General features: G+C 46.9%; 1 protein-coding gene across 1 annotated transcript in view; it reads left to right on the top strand.

Annotated features, from left to right (window-relative positions):
* The first annotated feature begins 9 nt into the window (after positions 1-9).
* Positions 10-5,620, top strand: part of YEATS2 (YEATS domain containing 2) — a 112,297-nt gene continuing 106,686 nt past the window's right edge. The window contains 1 exon segment of the mRNA XM_017860613.1: positions 10-227. The gene's annotated coding sequence lies outside the window, so the exon portion shown is untranslated.

Below are 5,620 nucleotides of genomic sequence, written 5' to 3' on the forward strand. Positions count from 1 at the left end.
CGCCGCCACCACCGCCGCCGCGCGCGCCCCGACGCGCCCGGCTGCTGACGTGCGGGGCGGAACGGGTCGGGCGGGTTCCACTGACCCGTGTGTTTCCGCAGGCTGCGGGGGTCGCTGGGGCCTCGTGGCTGGGCAGCTCCGCGGGGCTTCGCCCGCTCCCTCGCCTCGCTCTGCCCTCTTGCGGCGCCTGGCGGGGCCCGCGCTGCAGCCGGAGACCCGGAGAAAGGGTGAGTGTTGGCGGGCGCAGGAAGGGACCTCGCGGGCGCGCGCCCTGCTGTCTGGGGCATTGTTTGGGCGGGGGCGGCGCGGGCACGTGCGCGCCCCTCCCCCATCGGCCGGCTGCGCCGCGGCGGGACCCGGTGAGGCCCCGGGCCTGAGGGGGGAGGGCAGGGAGGATCCCAGGTGCGGGCCGGGGAGCCGCAGAAGGGGGAGCGTGGAATTGGAACGTGAGTTGGGGGCTTCCTCTTCAGCAGGGCGCTCCGCTGAGGGGATGCGGGTTCCCGAGCCACAGCGGCCGGAGGTTTCAGGATGTTAAGCTCTTGGCCTTGGAGGCAAGATTTGGCCCCAGGACCAGAAAGTCGTGGTTTTACCGAAAGGATCCTGGAATGCCCCTCCAACCTGTCGCCATCCCCACCGGCCCTCCCGGGATGGAGGGGAGGGGTTTGAGAGGCTTGGGGTTCCAGGGAAGGGGCCGGGGCCAACGCGCCGGAGCTGCGGGCAGTGCGGGGCGGAGTGGAAGCCTCGGAAAGTGAGGACTCCTGCGGGAAAGGCTGGCTTGGAGGGCTGTGGCCAGACTGCAGAAGACAATGAGGTTCTCCCCATCATGAATGTGGTTATGTTAAGAAGTGGAAAGCAGAGGAAGAGAAATGCCATCAGCGATCTTATAGGCCTGACACATCATTTTTTTAGTTTGATGTTTGCTAGTATTTTCATCTAAGCCTTCAGCAGTTACAGAGTTGACCCACGTTTTCCATTCCCGTTTCTCGCTCACATGTAAAAAATGCGCCATAATATTATATAGTATTCAGCAATATCATTTCCCCTTAATGAGTAGAGAGTATTCAGCGTAGAAAATTTAAAATACAAGCAAAACAAGAGAAAATGCCCGCAGTTTTACGGTCTAGAGATACTACCCTTGGATGTATATTCCTGTTTGTGTATACTCTTTAAAAGATAGGGCAGATGATGCCCTGATTAGGAGTTTAGTTTTTCCGGGAAGCCTTTGAAGGTTTTGAGAAGGCGAGTAGCATGATCTGACTGCTATGTAGAGGAAGAGGGCTGGGGAGGAACCTACGAGGTCAGTTACTGTGCTCTTTGCAGTAGCTTAGACTAGGCCCATGGCAGGGAGATGGGGAAGTGTAAACAGATTTTTAAGTGTTTTGAAGGTAGAATGAACAAGACTTGGAAATGAATTGGTGAGGGAATGGTGGGAGTCTTTGCTTTTTTGATTTTTGTTTTGAGCACCTGAGTGAATGGTGGTGCCGTTTACTGAGATGAAGAATAGAAGAGAGAAATTTGAGGTGGGAAAAATATCGAAATCTATTTTGGATGTATTAAATTTTAGATGCATATTAGTTATGAAGTCGGTGTGTTGAGGCAGTTGGATGTAGAGGGCTGGAACTCAAGGAAGAGAGAGGCTAGAGCTAGAGATAAAAATCAGAGTGGCTGGGCGCAGTGCTCAGACATGTAATCCCAGCACTTTGGGAGGCCGAGGCCGGTCGCTTGAGCCCAGAAGTTCTAGACCAGCCTTGGCTACAAGGCAGGACACCGTCTCTTAAAAAAAAAAAAATTGGAGTGATCAGTACATAGATGATATTCAAAGGTATGGTGCCGTGTGAGATCACTGAGGGGAAGAGTGAAGAAGTGAAAGGGGCTCAGACACTCAAAATACCTCTGGGTCTGGCAGAGGAAGAAGGTTGAGGAAAGGACACAGGAAACAGCAAGTGAGGTAGGAGAAAAACCTGGTATCATGGCAGCCAAAAGAGGTATTTCTGGAAGATGTTGAATTGGTCCTTTTATCGGGGCTTCTGAGATGTTCATTAAAGTTGTCAATTGGATTTGGCAACACGGAGGTCATTGGTTTTGGTCATTGGTCTTCCTGTCTATAGTTCTGGAAGTGGGAGGTGGGAACCAGACTAGAATAGTTTAATGGGATGTGAGGAAATGAAACTAATGAGTGCAAATTAGAAAAAAAAGTGCCCGTATTTCCATCTGCCTCAAAACTAAACTGGATCGATGAAAAATGGTGTCTTGTGTTTTTCTCATTTATTGATTACTAGTATGTTTGAACATTTTTTTCACATTTGTTGGCTATTTGCGAATTTCTTTTCTTGTTCTCTGGCATCTTTTATTATTTCCTAATTGATTGTCAAAGGTTCTTTAGATATTAAAAATAGGTAGCTTGACATACAGCATTCAGAGCTCTCCCCACATGTTTTTCAGTTTCCAATGCTTCATGTTCATTCACTGGATGCATGATAGTTTGCGGTGGGTTATTTTTTATTATAAAATCCATAGGAAGAGGAGAACTAACATTTACGTTGTAGATATCTGAGTGCAGCCCACGTATGATGTACATTGCTCCGTATTTCCTTAGGATAGATTTTCAGAAATAGTTGGTCCTGTCCTCTTCTCATCAACCATGGATTTTTATTTGAATGTTCATTGCCACATTCTTGGATTGTTCCGCATCTCCCTGCCTTTGGTCCTGCTCTGCTTTCAGTCTGTTTTCTATCATGATACCCAGTAGATGGTGGGAGTTGATGCAGTTTTCTCACAGAAAACAAGACTTATGAAGCATATTTTTTCCTTTTTTTCTTTTTGTTTTGTTTTGTTTTGTTTTGAGACAGAATCTCAGTCTGTTGCCCAGGCCTGTGATCCCAGCTACTTGGGAGGCTGAGGCAGGGGAATTGCTTTGAACCTGGGAGGTGGAGGTTGCAGCGAGTGGAGATCGCACCACTGCACTCCAGCCTTGGCGACAGGGGGAGACTTCATCTCAAAAAAAAAAAAAAAAAAGCAGATACAAAAAGCCACGTGCTGTATGATTCTATTTATATGAAATGTCCAGAAACAGGCAAGTTTATCGACACAAAAAGTAGTTGCCAGGAGTTGAAGGGAGAGGAGAGTTGAGAGTGACACTTAAGAGGTAAGCGGTTGCTTTTTGGAGTGATGAAAACATTATGGAATTAGGTAGTGGTGATTGTTGTGCAACTTTGTAAATATATTGAAATGAAATCCACTGAATTGCACATTTTTAAGTGGTGTGTGTGTGTGTGCATGTATGTGTGTGTGTGTATATATATATATATATATTTTGAAACGGAGTCTTGCTCTGTCGCCCAGGCTGGAGTGCGGTGGCGCTATCTCGACTCACTGCAAGCTCCGCCTCCTGGGTTCACGCCTTTTCCTGCCTCAGCCTCCTGAGTAGCTGGGACTACAGGCACCCACCACCGTGCCTGGCTCTTTTTTTTTTTTTTTTTGTATTTTTATTAGCAACAGGGTTTCACCATGTTAGCCAGGATGATCTCGATCTCCTGACCTCGTGATCTGCCTGCCTTGGCCTCCCAAAGTGCTGGGATTACAGGCTTGAGCCACCGGGCCTGGCCGGTCAATATATATGTTTTTTGAGACAGGGTCTGTCTCTGTTGCCCAGGCTGGAGTGCAGTGATGCAACCATAGGTCATTGCAGCCTTGAACTCCTGGGCTCAAGTGATCCTCCCACCTCAGCCTACCGAGTAGCTGGGACTACAGGTACACACCACCATGCCCAGCTAATTTTTTTCTTTTTATTTTTCAGTAGAGACAAGGTCTCCCTATGTTGTCCAGGCCGGTCTTAAACTCCTGGGTTCAAGCAGTCCTGCTTTGGCCTTTCAAAGTGCTGGGATTGCAGGCACATGAGCCACCACGCCTGGCCTAAAACAGTACGTTTTAAGTTATGTGAATTATATTTCAATTAAAAAAGTGTATCCACACTCTCAAATTAAAACTTGAAAACAAAATACATAACAATCGCCATTAAAAGCACTGCGGGTAAAGTTGAAGTGCCCCCCCACTGCATTCTCCTCACCCTCAGCTTTCCTTACAGTCACTTAACAGTTTCCCCCACAGGTCACTCCTCAGACAAGCAGGATAAACAGCCCTTCCCTAGAACTAGTTCTACCTCTCCATGGCTGCAGTCATCAAAGTTCACATGCCTGAACATCTCACAATTACTTTCCAGTGGGCTCATATTTCACCTCTACCTTCTCCGCTTACTAAAATGCTCTTCATCTTTCAAGAATCAAATTCCGACTCATCCATGAAGTAAACTCCAGCGTTTGAAAGCTTTTTTTCCCCCCTAACTACCACAGGACAGACGATATGGAAACAGTCTGCTTCAGGCCAGGCGCGGTGGCTCATACCTGTAGTCCCAGCACTTTGGGAGGCCGAGGCGGGCAGATCATCTGAGGTCGAGAGTTCGCGACCAGCCTGGCCAACATGGTGAAACCCCATATCTACTAAAAATACAAAAATTAGCTGGGTGTGGTGGTGTGTGCCTGTAATCCCAGCTATTTGGGAGTCTGAGGCTGGAGAATCACTTGAACACGGGAGGCAGAGGTTGCAGTGAACCAAGATTGTGCCATTGCACTCCAGCCTGGGCAACAGAGTGAGACTCTGTCTCAAAAAATTAAAAAAAAAAAAAGAATTTACCTTAAAAATCTCAAAACCCTTAAACATCCCACATGCGTCATTCTTCCAGAAAAAGTATGTTGAACCAGTAGGGTAAAGGAATGGTAAAAGTGGCTGGGCGTGGTGGCTTAGGCCTATAATCCCAGCACTTTGGGAGGCTGAGGTTCGTGGATCACCAGAGGTCAGGAGTTTGAGACCAGCCTGACCAATATGGTGAAACCCCGTCTCTGCTAAAAATACAAAACAATTAGCCAGGTGTGGTGGTGTGTGCCTGTAGTCCTAGTTACTCGGGAGGCTGAGACAGGAGAATTTCTTGAACCCGGGAGGCAGAGGTTGCAGTGAGCCGAGATTGCGCCACTGCACTCCAGCCTGGGTGACAGAGCAAGACTGTCTCAAAAAAAAAAAAAAAAAAAAAAAGGAATGATAAAAGTTACCTAAAGTCAGCTGTCCAGGTGCATTAATGGATAGAAGCAGTGGCATGGATAATTTAGAAGAGCTGTTTTATCCTACACTCTTCTGTGTGCTAGTTTGCAAGGTTGTAGACAGAGTGCTGGCCAGAATGGATTCTGGGGCCTGACCATATTAGCAAATTGTATAGTCTTGAAGCCATTTTATTTATAGGAAAGTTGATGTTTTTGACCTGGAAATATGTAAGACTGAAATAATGAGACAGTGTTTGTGAGCTCAGCTGTCTTTTGCTCAGCTCTTTACATGTCATATTAGAAATGTCCCACATCATATCAGTCCTAATGACCAGACCTCTCAGCTTCTTACCATTCAGGTCCAGTATAAAATTGTGATTATTTTTACATAAAGACCTGTTTTTGTTTTGGGTATCAGATGAGTTAAAGAAAAAGTGATATGTTAACCAACAAATGGGAACATATTCAAAAGGTTTTGTGTGTCAGACCTGACTTAGAATAATTAGCATAGCTTTTTTTTTTTTTTTTTT

Source organism: Rhinopithecus bieti, unplaced genomic scaffold (assembly GCF_001698545.2).
Source record: "Rhinopithecus bieti isolate Rb0 unplaced genomic scaffold, ASM169854v2 scaffold_55189, whole genome shotgun sequence".
Classification (NCBI taxonomy): Eukaryota; Metazoa; Chordata; class Mammalia; order Primates; family Cercopithecidae; genus Rhinopithecus; species Rhinopithecus bieti.